This window comes from Malurus melanocephalus, unplaced genomic scaffold (assembly GCF_030028575.1).
Source record: "Malurus melanocephalus ecotype Western Australia unplaced genomic scaffold, MMel_1.1 scaffold_11, whole genome shotgun sequence".
NCBI classification, from domain to species: domain Eukaryota; kingdom Metazoa; phylum Chordata; class Aves; order Passeriformes; family Maluridae; genus Malurus; species Malurus melanocephalus.
The window spans coordinates 4,347,198-4,364,455 of record NW_026623243.1 but is presented as its reverse complement, the minus strand read 5'-3'; the positions used below and the strand labels follow the sequence as shown (position 1 = coordinate 4,364,455).

Sequence of the window (17,258 nt, the reverse complement as noted above, 5' to 3'; positions counted from 1 at the left end):
TTTGTTGAGAAAGAAACACTGGTCTGTGTCAGTGATGTACAGATTTTCATTTTAATTGCCCAGCCAGCCTCGTGTACACACTGAACAAGGCAGGTGACAGCAGAGATATCTGCATAACTTCACATAGGATGGATAACCTCACTTTGGGCCTTTGGGTTATTGAGAATTTGAATGAGACTAACCCATCTGATCAAGTAAGATGAAAGAATAGGACTTCTGAGCTACCTCAATCAGTAGATAGTAAATAGAAAGTATTCAATAAGCTCTGTGTAAAGGTCTTACACTGGGAGAAGAGTGCTAGAAATATGCTTAGAACATAATAATATAGTTTTGTAGTCGATTAAAAGTGAAAGTAAAATGGTGAGAAAAAAAAGTCAAAGAAAAGTAAAATAAATTTGCAGTGGCACTTTTTTCCTATTTTAAAAACATTATTTCCATGTGCATTTTAGTCCTTTTGAGAACAATGTAAAGAGAAATGTTCTACATGCCTTAGAAATAATTTAACAGAGGGAGCCTCTTTTTTAACTTCACTATCTTCCTTTACCCATTTGTTTCATCTAGCACATGAAAGACCATCTGCTAGGAAAAGATTGTTTAATTTTCAGGCTGGTCCCTCTCTGGGGGCATTTAGGTCCCAGTCTCTAAGAATGCTGTGGTTCTCTTCAACTCTCTGCACTTCAGTTGCYCTCTGGTTAAAAAGGAAAGCAAAAAGTCTGAAGTCTGGGCAAAGAGCTTTCAGGCATCCACAGAAAGARTCTTGGAAATGTTCTCAGATGTAGCAGATTTGACCATGACAGAACAGAATGGTGTCCATAGCATACCTGCTAACAAAACACTCACATCTCTTGAGAACTCAGCTATAAGCTTCTGGAGTTTTTGAAAAGGTGACAATGGACAACATCTATAACCTCTTATGTAAGATAACTGAAACCTTTAATTATTACAGGAAAGAATATATAGCTCAGGCATACAGGTGGGAACTTATTTTAAACTGCCTATCATCCTAATTTCCTTTTTTATTTCTGCTTTTGTTATGACTGTTTGCCCTTTTCACCAATAGCTAGGTTTAATTTTTTTTATCTGATGTTCTCAAAATCAGTAAAACGCAATTTGAACAGTGTTATTGGTATGGACTTGTACAGTGACAATTAGATCCAGYATTAAAATAACGAACTCTCCCTTAAGAGAAGAGGTTGCAGAATTTGGAAGGAGCTTGAGAATCTGTGGATACAACTAGGAAAAAAAATCTGTCCAAATTCTGTCTTCAAAAGAACAAAATGATTCTTTAAAAGATTTGTATGYTTTTCAGAGAGTTTTGCAAACATGTCTACTTATTTATTATGATTTAAATATTTTAAAATGGAGGATCATAGAATTTTTAACTTCTAGAATACTCACTTTTATATTACATCTATTCATATTTAAGTTAAAAGGCACATTTCATTGTGCCTTTTTTTTTAATATCAAAACCCAAGAACTATTTGAAGCCCTTGTTCATCTTATTTCAATTCCTATTGCATYGGAGTAATTATTCTTGTAATCACTTAGACAGTGACTCTCTGCTCTTTAGTTCTCCAGTCATAGGAGCATTCCCACCCTTTAAGGAGAATTTTGAGGAGAGCTAGATCAAATATTGTGAGGTTTGATATCACATGCAAATAGGTACAATTGAGAGAAAAAAAATTCAAACACTTTTCACTGGAAATAATTGACTATGCTATCAGTGTGCAAATGAGGGTTTACATAAACAAAATAGTACATGCATACACATATATGTATATATGTTCATGTGTATACACACACAAATATTTTGAGAGGGAAAGCAGGTATTTAAATTAGGCAGACAAAAAGTCTGGCATTTAAATGTGTCCTAATCTTCCAAATTTCATTGGTTTATTTTCCATCTCCTTTTGATTTAATTTTTCCAAAACAACATATTTAATCCCTGAGCAAAACTGATAAAAGAGGTTTTAGACAGACAGAGAGCAAGGAACCTTCCAAGGTTATCAGCTTGTGAGAGCTCTGCCACCTGTGTCTTCCCAGCGCTCCTCAGATCTTTCCTACTGTTTGATTTTCCACTCGCTGCTGGGCTGTTTTACATCCAGCTGTTAGAGTTTGACCAGGTCCCATAACCCAGACCATGTCAAAGTTTGAACAGGAGCATGATAATGGAAACAGCATGCTGGCAAGGCAGTCTTCTGAAAAGTTTTACAGGAGATTTACAATTGTGGTTTTGCTGAAACACAAGCTGTGCTGGGGTGAGGCTCTATGGGGGAACCTTTTTGGTGAGTCTGTGAAAAGGCCAAGGCTGTGCCAGCCCTTTGGTGACAAGACCTTTGAAAGGAGATTATTGAAAGAAATTTCAGAAGCATTTAGAATTACTTTAATTATTTTAGAAGAGAAAACACAGAAACTGAAACACTGTATACTGCCTCTATCCCCAAAAATTTCCTCTATGGGGAAAAAAAAAAAAAAAAAGTGAATTTGTTGATGCTGCAGATTCTTGCTACTTTTGAACTTTTGGTTTGATTCATTAGAAAAAAGTCCCAACACTAATCTGTTCTGTAAAGGGTAAACCCTTCTATAGACATGTAGATGGGCAACTGTTTCTATTTAGTATTTTTGCATCCCAGCTTTCAGTAAATATGGTCCTGTTTGCAACTGTAATCTGAATGTAAACAGTGAGTTGTTTCTGTTTGTTGTTTATTTTTTTTTTCCTTGAGTGTTGATAAAAGCTAGAAAACAAAACAAAGTTAAAAACAATTGCAAAATAGGTAAAACACCCTCTAGGAAAAAAACACACTAAATTAGTTTCAGTGTTAGAGGTGGAAGTGGTAACACTGTCTTTTATTAAGATTCCCATTATAATATGTTGCACTCTGCAGCCTATAATTTTGTTGTGTTTTAAATAATTGAGCTGACATTTCAAAAGCTGATTGCCTTTCTTAAGCCAAATTACATTATTTTTATATGCATTTTAATTAAGTCAGAATGATTTGGATATTTCTGAAAATGAAGCTTGAGAAAATATATTTCTTTGTTCATATTAAATAAGAGAAATATTTCCTTTGAAAGAAAGTAAAAGTTATCTGAAGRAAAAGGTCTATCAGGGGTGTCCCTTTTGCCACCCCAAGGAAAGGCTGCACAGATTTGTCTAGATTTTAAGTCTGTCTAGAGTTAACAGGTCAAACAGGAAAGCTCAGAAGACCCATAAAAAATTTCTTTTTTCTGAGCTGTTTAGCCTTTGCCAGTTTGGTCTTCTTGTCACTGTTGTAATCTCAGGGACCTTGGGGCTGGCAGATCTGCTGTTCAGGAACTGCAGCAAATTGCTTTTCAGAGAATGACCTGGACCAAACCCAGAGTACAGGGTAGAGTCTAACCCTTGCACTCTGACAGACACGTGCAAACTCATGGATGCTTTGGCCATGTATTGGCACAGCACCGCTGAGGATTTCTGAGACCAGCAAAACCCTGCAAGCTTTTTTTACCCCTTTTTTCAATAGAGGCAAAGATGCTTGCATGTTATATTGTACTTGCACCCTTCTCTGGATTTCTACACACCTAATCTGTGATACAGCACAGGAAGAGCAAATGATTCATAAATTTGTTTTCTCTCTCTCCCTCTTTGTTCATGTCTGCTATTTAGCAAGACTGTTCACTTTGTACCATGCAAGCACATTTATGTGTGGCCAGCACAGCCTGCTGCTTCTGTAGGGCCTGCTTTGATTTAGCCTCCGGAATACCTGTGATGATCCAACCTACATGAGTGTCTAAGCAAGAATACTGAAAATACACCACAACCACAGGCAGACAACCTGCCCATCCTGTGCAGTCAGAATAATCTGCCCCTGGCCCTCTCTCAGGCTCCTCTCCAAGGAGTAAAAAGCAAAACACAAGGCAGAAGAGTGAGGGAGGAATAAGATTGCATTGATGAATAAATACAAGCAACAATAAGATAGGAGAGGAGGAAAATTGGGATTGACAGTCAGAAAACAGAAAATTGGACTAATCAACCATGAGACTGGATGCCTGAGGGAAACAAAACTACATGAGTTTTGTGGTGAAGGATGAGACTGGAGTCTGGTGTGTGGGCGATTGCATCCAAAAACTGGTGAAAATACAAAGTATAGGTTGGTCTGACAAGAAAAATAGCATGAATTAAGGAAGCAGTGGAGAAAATGGTGTCTGGTTTGCTGAAAAAGAATAACCAGAAAAGAATGATTAGACAGTTTTCTGAGGCAAAGACTAAAACTGCAACAYGATACAACAGAAAGTAGGATTGCTTGGAAAACTTGGTAGAATGTAAGAGATCAGGCATTGTGGAAACTGAGTGTAAAACCAGCCTGTGAAAAGGAAGTAGRTTGTAGGAACAKTAACACAAAAAGATTTTATKGATTTTTTTTTTTAGCAGTTTCAAAAGACTCGAGGAAACAGTAAATTAGCCAYGTTGGATCTAAGGTAAAGAAGAAAATAGGAGAGAACAAGAGACCAGAATGGTGAAATGGCAATAGAATGCTTGGAGGGGACCAGAAGATTACTCATGGCTGGAGTGACCAGAAGCTCCTGCTAGAGACCAGGATGGACCCTGGTCCTGGAAGAAATTCCGGATTTCTTCTCTCAGCAAATTTCTCCTTCTATCTGTTAGTAGAAGTACTTATATTTATTTCTTATGCATAGAGCCTATAAACCTGCCACTKCTATGCTTTATTTACTCCTTGAGCTCGAGACCATGATCCATGCTCAGGACACATGGGAGGCACTGTGATGGCCAGAGAGGGAGTCTCTGTGTTCAGGGTGCTGGTGAAAGGAAAGTCACAAAGTCACACATACACACAGAAAACGTGYATGGATACAGATCTGTGTAAAAGAAACGAAACAAACCCAAAGCTTAAGATATTCAGAAGTTGCAAAATTCCAAGATAAAATTGTTAGGGTAGTATTAATTCAGCCTGCTTACACACAAATATTGTGAAGCAGTGTGTAGTGATGTGATCATTTCCACAAGAATCCTCAAGCATTTAGTACATAAGAGGATATTCAAAGAGTGAATCAGGTCTTATTATTAAGGGTTTCCTTGTAACTGAAATGAGACATCAAACAGAAAAATGAGGATTTCCTGATTCAGATCTTTGAATATGGTTCTGAGGAATTTCATTTCTTCCCTCCTTCTTCCCATCCTTGTGATTCTAACCAAGTCATGCAAACCAGACTTTTCTGAGGTCATCACTAATTGCATGTCCTTGAGTTCTACATGTTCAGCTTGAGACATAAGGACCTATGAGAAATTCTCTGCACTCAGAACTACAACTAAACTTACTGGAACCTGAACTTGAAAGACATGAAGAGCTGTATAACATCAGCTTCTTGGAAAAACTGAGTAAGTGTAGCAAGCTGGCACCTTAAAGTACCATGGATGCTTTGACCTTTGAACTCTTTTTCTCTAATCTGTCCTGCATTTGCAAAATGGAGGTTAAAATGGCCTTGATTAACAGGAGTGTTGCAGAAGCAAATTTAGGAATATTTGTGGCATGATCAAGTCCTAATCTCTAGTAATGAACAGTGTAAGAAATATTCACCTTAAAATTAATAATCTGTCTACATGTGGGACAAGGAATCCTGGAAGCAGATAAAACCTGAAACATTGGTCTTTAGCACCGATAACTACACTTGGTTTGCCTAAACCACAGTTCTGGACATTTTCCCAAAGGAGTAACCATCTTCTATTATTTGCATTAAGCAATAAAGTGCCCTTAAATATAAGAGCACATAGTATTGTAATTACGATTAATGTCTTAATGTAAATATACCAAATAGAGTTGGGTAGGTAAATTTAAAGCGTTTTTTTTTTTCTAAACTCTGAGCAATAGATGTTTCAGTCTCAATAAAGTTCTAACAGCATTTCATGGGCATAGTTCATTTAGGCATAGAGAGAGAAGTATTTATAAGATACAAATGTGTGTGTCTTGTATAATCATAATATCTGTCTTATTCACTAGTCTTTTTGTCATGTTTCCTCAGTGCTTCTCTTTCCATCATTTTGCCAGTGAATTAGGGGAATTCAGTAATGATTTAGCAGAGTTTTGAAAAAATAACCCARTCCTCTCCTAATCTAAAATAGAGTGTCTGAACGAGCAGGTCTGAGTGCATGTGAAATAAGGTAAAGCAAGCTTATGAATCCACAACTGAAATACAGTTTTCCACATGTATTCGGTGTATGGGACTCAGTGCAGTACACTTCTGAATTGTTTGTTTTTCCAGCCTCTACTCTTTAARGAGGGTACATTATATGTGGCGGTAACCACAGAAGCAGGTCTGCTGCCAAGAAAACATATTACTGCAGTTCAGTAATGTAGCCTAATTGTTTTCCCTCTGGTCAAGTTACCAAGAAATACTTGCTTTWCTACAGCTCTGCAGCAACAGTTAGTTAGATTAAATGATCTGCCTTCAAGAGAATTAGAGCYATTTTCCGAGGTTCCATTACTGAAAAAGGCTTCCTTCTTTTGCAAATTATGTATCCTCCTATGCAGGGTACTTTAAAAATGGAGATTTCTATTGAGAACAATCATTTTATGGTGAAAAATGTTCTTTCTTCGTGGATGTATTACATACCATACTGTGTGGGATAGCTGTAGGATATGAAATTATTTGCAAGTTACTAAGGCAATAAAACTACAATGGGTAAAAAGAAAAATTAACTACAGTGTGTAGGTCTGCTCATTCCTTACCCAGATTTACAGGACAACGAATGAAGAGACAAAGATTGGCCAGTGTTCCTKGATGCAGTAATTATCTTCCTTCCATATCAGGAGACAATGAATCTGAAGTCATGAAGGGTCGGGGATTAGAGGAATTACTCTGTATTCCCCMTTTACAGTGAGTTTTCTGAGCTCCCTTAGGGCTCAGTGTGGAGTTTCACCCAGCAAAGAATTTCACTTTTTTGGCACAGTCGAGAGCCTTAGAAAGTGTGAAGATATTCTCAGCACTCTCAGATCTAAGTGAAACAAATTAGCTTATCAGTCTCTGGTGGAAAGCTGAAGATTGTTTCTTTACTTATCTCTAAATAACCTACTATTAAGCTAAATTTGATAGAGAGGAAAATTCTGTCATCTGAGAAAAATTTTATAAAGCCTGTGAATCAAATACAATTTTCTATAATTGGTCTAATGAGCTGAAAAGGGCTGTTCTTCAGTCAGCAGTGTAATTTAGAAGGCCCTGCTTTGCTGATTCTATATATGGAAACTGATCTATCGATCTGATCTGCTAATTGAAAAAGCTAACAAAATAGACTGAAGAGAAAGGATTGTGTGAGGTAGAGATAATAGAAATAATTTAAATATTTTATATTGATTTAAAAGAAGTGCAATTAAGTCTTGCTGGTAATTAGTAATTTATTTTTTTCTACCAGGATAAATACATTGTGCCTCAACATAATTACTCACAAAGCAGAGTACAAAGCAAAATTGGCTAACAATCTACAGGCCTTTCCTAGGAGGTGAAATGAAATATAACTTAAAAAGAATTTGGGGTTACGTGAAGATTCTGTTGACAGGAATGTGCAACTTGACCTGTCCTGTGTGGTGCACAGGGAAATCTCATGTCTGAGTCGCAAGAGGTGAATCCACAACTGAAAGGAGTGGGACCTCCAGAAACTGTTCACAGGGAAGAGATGAAATCAGCTCTGCAAGGCCCTGGTTGCTCTGTTTCTTGGGGTACAGAGCTGTCTCTGCGCCTTCTTTTAGACTTCTGCCAGCCATTTGCACCCATTTCTGTCATATTATGGGGTGTAGGCTTGAGAGAATCATTTTGATTGTCTTCATGTTATGGACAGACTTGGGAGCTACTGCCTGGTGTTTAAAGGATACAAATGAGCTGCCTGAAGAGAGCTACAATACAATGAAGTCATATTGAACTTGCACTTATAAAATATGCACTTCATGGCTCATTTTCAAGCCTTTGTAACCCCTCTTTATTGAGTAATTTTCCTTTCAAGAAACCTCATGAAAACTCCTGAAATAAGTAAAATAATAATATATTTTCCAAGAAAAAAATAATTATTTACAACAGATCCCTTTGTGAGTGTATGCACATACAATTTTATCAGCAGCTTTTGCAACTCAGTTATGCCCATTTTCAATRTACTGTGTGAAAAAAACCTGTAGACTCACCTTGATTTTCCTAATTATATATGTAAGCTAGACCCACTAGAACCACTAAAATCCAGAAGTTTTGCCATCATATTCAATGCAAAAACAAACCAAAGAGTGGGTTCACCAGGAATTTAGGACAACACGCAGTTGGTCTTTTTTTGCTATTGACAAACAGCATTGGAAAATCTTAAACAAGATTTTTTATGAACCTTTCAGCACTCTGAGTTGTATTTCATCTTGGGTGTAGCCAGAAATAAGTAGGTTTCACCAGTAGGTTTATTTCAGCCTTTTAGTTTTCTCTGCTTGGAAGACAAGGACTTTGGGATGGTGTAAGCTTCTGTTAGTAATCAATGTGTTCCTGCTGGTAAATTTATTTGCTCTAATTAAGTTTTCTAAAAATTTAAAAATCTCCATGGTGTGGTTCTTGAAGTACTAGGTCAGCTGAGGCCCTTTAATTAGGAAAAAATTGCTAATGGGGTACTGTTGAAGAGGAGAACCCAGCACCAAATTTGTCTTTTTAATTGGCCTGACAGTCATAGTCCTACTTTGTTATTCAGTGCTTCAGACCTAAGAAAAATTCTAGGCAAATGTTTTGAACGTGGAAGTTATACACTCATTTTGTCACGGAGTACAGAAGAAAACATTGAAACATTGTGGAAGTGTGTTGCAACTTCAGAATTAGCTATGAAATCTAAGAACAATCCTGGTATGTAAGTAATCTGTGCAAAATTAGCTCTGAATTTTAACCCTGACTGGATGTTTGTCATGTTTTTCCTGGCAATCTCTTCATTTAACCATTCACGTTTTTAAAACAAAAAACAGCGCAATATGAGCCATGAATGACATAGAATATTCAGGGACTATAAGGGAGAACATCTAAAATAATGTTGAAGAAAATAAAATTCTATTATAGTTAGTATTTCTCATACTTGTCCTTTAGTCATTAACAGATTACATTGGGCAGGCTTCTCATCAACATCCTTTTCCTTATTTCTGTTGAAGAAAGACTTTTCATTTATCCTTATCCTAAATTCAAAATCATCATTCTCCACTGTGCACCCAGGGTTTAAATTCCCTATTGTCTTACAGTCTTATTGTTTATACAATTTTATACAATTTCAAGGTGTATGCGGAAAGCAGATTGCTGTACATTCTAGCACATATATTCATAAGAACAAATTAAGTGCATACATATTCATTGTTTATTCTTGTTAGTAATCCAAGGAACATGGTTATCTTTGTATAAAACCATTTTTTTTCACTATTACAAAGATTTAATTACATTTTTTATTTTTTCTTTAGGAAATCTATTAAACCCACTGTCACAGCAATTAGAAATGAAATTGCTTCATATACTATGAAAATGGCTTTATTTTGCCATTATTCCAGATCATCTGATCACTTACTTAGTTACTGCCTTTGCATGAAAAAATTATGTAACTGTCCTAATCTAAAGAGTGTTTTTCTGCACACTTTACAAGCCAAACCCACCATATGATGAACTATAACACACTTTACTTTTAAGGACATGTATATGTGTACATGTTTGTGCTGGTGATGTACTTGCAAGTAAATAAAATGTATAAAATATTATAAAAGGGCCCAAATGTCCAGTCTTCTCTACAAATCCAACAATTATTAAAACAAAACAAACAACAACAACAAAAAAAAAACCCAGGAACCAACCTCCTGAAAAAAAAAAAAAAAGAAACTTGTTGAATATGTTAATAGAGACTGCTCGGAGTACAACCTTCCTTCCAGCATTCAGGTGTTAACCTTGAAACATTAAAATATTTTGTGCTTTAGAGTTTTTTACCAGTGCCTGATGACTTAAATATTATGCACATTTTAATTATGGCAGTGTAACACATTTTTTTTGCTTCAAGTAGTGCAAATACTGGCATTTATCCAAGCTGTGCAAGTGTTAATTCTCCTTCATTGTATAGTATAGCTACTTAAATGAAATTCTTTAAAGATTTTGCAAGAATTCTTCAGCTTTGTTTCTCCTTTGTGTGAAACAGAATCCACTCTAGGACACTCTATRAACTGTCATTTGAGTTATAATTCTTTTCTATTTCCTAAAGCCAAATACAATATTCCATTCTTTATTTAATAGCTGTAAACATCACAAGAGGTCAATTTCACCATAACTTCTCTTGGAAATTTCCTTTTGAATGTGATCCAATTGTTCCATGTGCTGTTTCTGTGTGTTTTGTTCTCATTCTGCATAAAACATCCTATTTCTGTCCTTCCTTTTAATCCGTGCTGTAGAGAGGTGCTTTCCCATTATTACGGAACAGTCAATGCATCCACAACAACAGGAGGGAGACAGGCATTGTGTCCCATAAGGAATGACCTGGAGGCATGAAATGCTAATTCAAAGATGCTGAAAATGCAGATCAATGAGAAGGAGCATGAGACCTGTCCTGCCCTGTGACTGTGATGGCTGTCACCAGAGAGAGGATGCTGACCCAGGGGTTGTCAGCGGGGAAGGTTCACACCAAGGATGCAGAGCAGAGCAGAGGTGAGTGCTTCAGGCGGTGGGTGGAGCAGATGGAGCAGATGGAGAGATGGATAGGAAATACCACTGGTACCAGTGGCTGATATTTCCATGCCACAGATTTGGTCATTCAACTTTCACTAAGTGAGAGGTGTGGCAGCTTTCTGCCCTTGCAAAACTTTATCTGTGGCATTTGTTCTACAGGGCTCTTCCTAATGAGGCTGAGCKAGCACAGAAACCTCTATGAAGGACACACACTGAGAGATGAACTTTGTTTAATGACTTGAATAATTCAGAAAAAAGGGGAGAGGTAGACCCATTTTTTTCCAACTCCCTCCCATTTTGCTGGAACTCAGTTTCCCACATTCCTCTAGTCTGTATTAAGCTGTGTAATTTAAAAATAGGAGTGCTTGGAACTCCTATAAGTTATCACAGAATCAAAACAGAGGGGTGTTGCTACTGCAACGGTGTTTTTAAAATAATTGAAATGTGCAACAATTGTGAAGTTCGACTTTCAGAAACACCTTCTAGCAGTGAAACAGTGAAGTAGCAAGTTCTTCAAGTTGCACATGCTACAACTGTAAAAGAACTCCCTAATTTTAGATAATTAATTCTGTTTAAGACTTAACCAGAATCAATCAGTTCCCCTTAATCCCTATAAGTGCYTTTCCTTTCAAATTGTTACTTCAATTTTTCAAGTCTTCAGTTCACAAAGGAATAGGAATTAGCTCTGCAGACATAAAAAAATTAGTCATATTGATCCTGCCAAAGGTGCTAAATTATTAATAATCTGCCCCTCCCTACACAGCCAGCTTTAAACTCACTAAAAGCCCTCATGAAATCTCTGATGCAACCATCTAGGCACTGTATAAAACCTTTTTATTCTCCCCCAAATCTGTTTCATGGTTTAATGTTCTTCWCTAATTTATATTACTTGGGATATACATGGAGGAACATATAAAAATGGATTTTGCCAGTTTTGCTTTCATGTTTTGGGAGGCAACTAGCATTCTTAAATGCACTAAAGTTCCACCAAAGGGAAMCAGATAAAAAAGAAGAAAGAGTCAATATTCTTTAATGACATTMCAGCTGTCTTAGTTCTCAGAGCCTTGTCTTCAGACAGCCATGTCAGCACTCCAAGTGAAATAAACTTTATTGGCCTGAAGTGCCAATAGTGAATGACTGTATTACAATTGCTGATATGCATATTCTGGTGCCAGAGACTGCTTAGACAGAATGAATATTGTTGTTATAAATTACTCCTCGGAGTAGAGGAAAAAAAAGTAAACACTTCTGCTCCATTCTCAGACAAGTGGCTGTACTGATGTTTATGTCTGTTAGATTTGCAGCCTGAATGAGCTGTGCTTTCTCTGTAGAGATATTGCAGCACCATTTAGAGAAGTTCTTTCGACAGAGTGTGCTGTGTTTCTCCCATAGGAGTGCAATATCTGTGCATTCCCTCCCCTATCATCATCATCACAYGTACCCTGTGATCACAAGATCACAAGAAGGATGAAAGAGGTTATTCCTATAATGAGAGTCATATTCTATTATCTTAATTCAAAGTGAGTTGTCTTTTTCCTCTGGAAGTGTCTCATCATTTTAAAAAAGGTACTCCAAAAGGGCAAAACTTTGATACCTTTGTGCTGGACAACAATATATGTATAGACAATGAACACAAGATGAAAGTGCTACTGTGAAGCATGCTGGTTGTCTCATTATCATATGGTATAAAACCATTAAAGACTAGAATAACCCTGGTGACTCCAGCACCTATTCATGTGATGAGGTGCTATTAAGGAGATAAAAGCTCATCTGAACAAGTTCTGAACCTTAACCTGCAATTTTTGCACACTATATGTTCATAAGTATCTCATGAGCCCTTCTGCAGCTTTCAATTTCATGCATTTTGAAGCCATGTTTCCTGCTATGTGTCCAGAAACCTCYTGACAGTTACACTTTACCCATTCACAAAATCACGTGTTTGGAAGACGTACAAGTTCCTGTGTTGACACTTAGAGCAAAATCACAGTCAGATTTTAGTCCTTACCAGAACAGAATAGAATAATTCAGTTAAAAGGGACCTACGCTGACCAGCTAGTCCAATTGCCATTACCTTTGTGCTCACCAGGAATTTAGCAGCACGTTTACAAATATTTGCTCTTTTTTGTAGTGTATTTCTTYCCTCTCTCACAAATGGCCTTATCTGTTAAAAAATGTATGGAGTCCTCTGAGGGCATGGCCCCTGCCCAGCCCTGCTGAACTGTCATAGTCAGTGTCCTATTGCTTAGATACCTCCCTGCCTCAAAAGTAAGGGCTGGTCCTGACCCTTTGAACACTCTTTTTTTTTTTTTCWTGGGATTCCATGTCAGAGATAACTGTGAAAATTTAAGTCTCTAACTATCCCTGTGACCAGTCCTCTACTTTTTCAGTCCAAGATGAAGTCAAAGTGATATGAAGTCACATGAAACAGGCACACCTGATCCTCAAATTGGCAGCCTTTTCATGCAGATACAATGGAAGAGCCACCAAAATGAAACAGAATCAATCAGTTGTGAATAGAGATTACTCCRAATATCACATTGTTATAAGCCAAGGCACTTCCCTACTCACCACCAATGCAATTTCAAATGAAGTTTTAAACTAAGAGGCAGATCTTCACTACAAATAAATCATCATTCTTCCACTGAAATTAGGACCAGACTCCTGTTGCTTATAAATAATGGGTTTTGTTTTTTTTTTTTTGCTAGAAATATAAGAACAGAAAAAAGTCTGTTCAGATTACCCTTAGAGCTCCCCAAAATTCTGACACTTCACTTTGAACTTTTGCTTACTTTCTCTAATGCTATTTACAGGAACAAAGTTATGCAAGGGTTTTAAAATACCATAAAATTGATAGCTTCAGAACTCAGACATGGAGATGTCAACAAAGTTTGGGTTTAGCTCAAATCTAAAAGATCTTTGAAGTTTATATGTGCTTAGGTTTTGTTCCTAACTTTTGGCCAAGACCTAGACTACAAGGATAAAAATAGCTTGGCAACATCATGTAAACCCAAGCCATCTGCACCCAAATTAAGCAAATTTTCTGCCTCTGCTGATTAATATTTTTGGACCATTGCCACTGTATGGTTAAACTAGTCTAGTCTTGCCAATAGGATATTTCAAACAGTGCAACAAGTATCTGCATTTAAAAAGTACATCTTCTTTTTGAATCACACAACCTACACTTATTTTTGTGGCAGCTAAAGTACTAAAGGCTCAGATTTTCTCTCTGAAGTGCCGTCTGGGAACTTGAAGGAAGAGCTAGAGTCGTGAAACAACAAATTGTATCCAACCTCGCATGATTAATATAAAAACACAATGTTCTCTTTTTATTTAATGATGGGATTAAAAATTGGTAAACAGTCTGGGTTTGTTTTTTTTTTCTAATTAAAAACATTCCATTAAATGGCCTTAGGTCTACAAGAAGGAAGCAAAGAATGCTAGGTGATGTGGATACTCTACTGATGACATTTTTTATTACACTGATTATAGTTCTAATGTAACAATGGCTATAAGACTTAGTCAAAATCATAAGCCATTGTGCTAGAATCTGCAAATGAAAATATTATGAAGGAGGTCCAAGACCCATATCCTTACAATTCTTTCAAATCCATTATTTTGGTCAACTTAGTTGCTTGCTTTTGTATGTGAGGAGCATAGAGAAGTCTGCCTGCTACCACTGGACAGGCAATTTTATGTTTCATTGCTAAAAATTATATGATTACCCTAAAGTCTGCATAGGTCTTTACAATGTATATAGCAGAATTTAAATGAACTCTACCTGATTTACCTTGTCATCATATTTGTTATGGGCTCTAAAGGACCTCAACTGCAATAAATCAATTATAGTTGCAAATCTGCAGAAAAAATTGAATTACTTAGTACATTGCATTTCCTAGCTGACTTATAGCCAAAAAAAATTAAATAAAAAAAAAAAATCCAAAAAACAGAGTGCACTTTTAAAAAGGTCAACTCAATCACAACTACACAAAAGTGCTAAAGGGAGATCATCAAGGTAAGTCTGTGTCTTGACCTACTTTATTCTTTATACTTCCAGGAATAATTCTTTGTCCCTGTTATAAAATAATTTTAGAGCTTGGGAAAAGAATTAGGGTGAGAGCAGCAGAGACTCTAAGGTGAGTTGYAGGCTTAACTATGAGAGTTCTGTGTGCTCCTGCAGACCAGTTGAGGTGTGACAGAGAGGAGATATTTGGGAGTGAGAAGYGGGGCTCCACCATCATGTGCTTTCTGTCCTTGGCCTTTTCACTAAGGTGTCTGAAACAGGTGTCTGAACAAAGTTAATACTAGATTTTGTCATATTGACAGTTGCCAAACTCTAATTGGACTGAACATCTATCTGTGTTCTGCACCCTACATACAAAAAAAAAAATCCAAACAAACAAACAAAGAAAATAAGAAAAACCCCAAAACAAAACACCAAAGCAAAACCAAAAACCAAAAAAAACTTTTACAAAATTATGCTTTCTGGTAGCCACCTATGTCAATCTATGTCTTTTTTTTTTTTTTTTTTTTTTTTTTTTTTTTTTTTTTTCTTAAAGGAAAAGAGACACATGTTCAGTTGCTGGAAATCAGCTCATTTTTTTTTTCTGGTTGGTTCCAACTTTCTCAGCTAGTTCTGGTTCCAGATAATGCAAGTGAATACATATATATAATGAGGATGAAAATCCGGTGAAAGAGAGGCCATTCTTATCCCTTATTTATAGATCTTCATCACTTCCAGAGTGTAGACATATACAGGTATGGTGTAATCTGCCAGTAAAATACAGAGGTGCAACATACAGGCAAGAGAGGTGTCCTGGGCATAGGGCTGGGCTTGGAGCTTGCTGTGCCTTTTCTCTGCCCACTGTTAAATTCAATGATTGCTAATACTCACTCTTGTTTATAGACTCTGTACAGCATGTAACAGCTCACAGCAAAATGTTTAGATTTGCTGAAATTAATGAAAAGATACTAAAACCTTTGCAATGTAAAGAAACGATGATTTCCCAGGTTACTGCACAGATCACTTTTCCTTCACATATTTCTTTTCCTTCTCCACATCCTGCCACTTTGCGTCTGTCACGCTCCTCCCCTTTTGACTCAGGCATGAGTAGACACCATACTAATAGCCTCAATTTTATTCCCAGAAAGGAAAAAAGAGAGCAACAGAAATGAATGAAGGTGTGTCATTCACATACCATCTCTCCTCTCTGGCATTGCCAGCTCTCTGGTGCTACATGCTACAGCAAGGTGCATTTAGCAGGTGGAATTCAGATGTTACACAACAACAATTTCCTGTCCTTTAAGAGCATGAGAAAGGCCATCCAGGTTACATCCATCCCAGTATTTTGTCACAAAAATGAAGATACTGGCAGATGACTACAAGAATAGATGGTTATAACACATTTAATTCCAGTGGTTACTARGTGGGGTTTAGTAAGCTACACTAAACCAGATGTAGTTTCTATATATTTTTAACCCTTTGCATTTTTCTCTTGTAAGGAGCAAAATATTGAGAATCATTCACAACAGTGTTTTTATTTGGTTGATATATCTATGAAATTAAATCCAAAAGTTAGAAGGAAGATGTGCACTTCAAACTATAATCACACAGGGAAAAGAYGAGATTTAAATTTTTGTTGCTGCTGTAGCAAGGAGGATGGCTCATAGTTATTACCAACATGAATTATAATAAAGACATTTTAAAACATGCAGARAGTATCTCTACTGCATGCTGTAACAGGCATAACAAACCTGTCCAATTTTGGCTTCATATTGCTGTGGGAGARGTGTTAATGACCTATTGGAATTGAAGCTGATTACAGGTCTCATTAAACAAATGGGTGGAGTAAGCATTCAAATACCCTGAGTAGTAAAAACAGCTGTGTATGCAGGAGCCAAAACACACTGCCATCTGACAAGACCGTGTTGTCTCATGAAAAGCACGAAACTGAAGAATGGGTGTTCCTGTTGTGTAAGTGGCGGCGTAGGAGCCCTTGCAGAGGAGCACACACGGCACAGCTCTCACTCCAATTGGGGCAGAGAAGCCCGAGGTGGTTCAAATGCCAGGTAGTGTCATTGCTAATCATATACGCGGGGATAYACATATATTCCCTCAAAAATTCATCAAGGGGAAAAATAAACAACACTAATTTTCTTTCATGGCAGAGGAAATTACTTTTCAAAGTATTGGGTTTCAGATTTGAGTTCAATTAAATAGCAAATGGTATCTGTAGTGTGGCTTCTTGGCTGTTTTGTTTTTTTGTTTTGTTATTTTTTTGTTTGGTAATTTTTTTTTTTTTATATGCTTACACCTCTGCAGGATATTTAAGATACACAGATTTATTTATTTTCCTACATTTAGTCCTCAAATGTATTTCAGTTCATATGAAAATGAAGACAACAGAAAATTTGGTAGAATTCTGGAAAAAATCAGAATAACTGTTGATRAAAAATACTTTATAAGTATAAGGTATTAATTATCACCAGTCCACCTCCCTACTTTCATAATGAGCTCTATCTGACAGGAAAAGCATCCAACACCTTCTTGAATTAGTCAAACAAATTAA

General features: G+C 36.7%; 1 long non-coding RNA gene across 1 annotated transcript in view; it reads left to right on the top strand.

Annotated features, from left to right (window-relative positions):
* The first annotated feature begins 10,076 nt into the window (after positions 1-10,076).
* LOC130581061 (uncharacterized) overlaps positions 10,077-17,258 on the top strand; it is a 65,020-nt gene continuing 57,838 nt past the window's right edge. Inside the window, exon 1 of the long non-coding RNA XR_008966189.1 lies at positions 10,077-10,671. This is a non-coding gene — a long non-coding RNA (uncharacterized LOC130581061). The remainder of the gene's footprint in view (positions 10,672-17,258) is intronic.